This window comes from Eimeria tenella, genomic scaffold (assembly GCF_000499545.2).
Source record: "Eimeria tenella Houghton genomic scaffold, Eth_scaff2604, whole genome shotgun sequence".
Taxonomy (NCBI): domain Eukaryota; phylum Apicomplexa; class Conoidasida; order Eucoccidiorida; family Eimeriidae; genus Eimeria; species Eimeria tenella.
In genome coordinates this window covers 1,034-1,264 of record NW_013542476.1, presented here as the reverse complement: position 1 = coordinate 1,264, position 231 = coordinate 1,034, and the positions used below count along the sequence as shown (strand labels likewise).

General features: G+C 57.6%; 1 protein-coding gene across 1 annotated transcript in view; it reads left to right on the top strand.

The window, feature by feature from the left end:
* ETH_00040680 (uncharacterized protein) overlaps nucleotides 1–231 on the top strand; it is a gene marked incomplete at both ends in the record, with an annotated part of 2,159 nt that overhangs the window by 1,156 nt on the left and 772 nt on the right. The window lies entirely within an intron of this gene.

Below are 231 nucleotides of genomic sequence, written 5' to 3'. Positions count from 1 at the left end.
GCAGCTGCTGCACCTGCTGCTGCAGCAGCTGCAGCAGCGGGGGGGGCCCCCTGGTACCCCCCAGAAACTTGGGGCTTTCGACTTGGGGCTGCATGCAGTGCAGCAAGACAAAGGGGCCGTTTTCTTTATCTTTTTGGGGCTTTAGAAAGATTAGAAATAGAAGGTTTGCTGCCGCTGCATGCAATTGCTGCTCTCGAGAGACACAGGGCGGGCCTTGACGAGCTCAAGCTG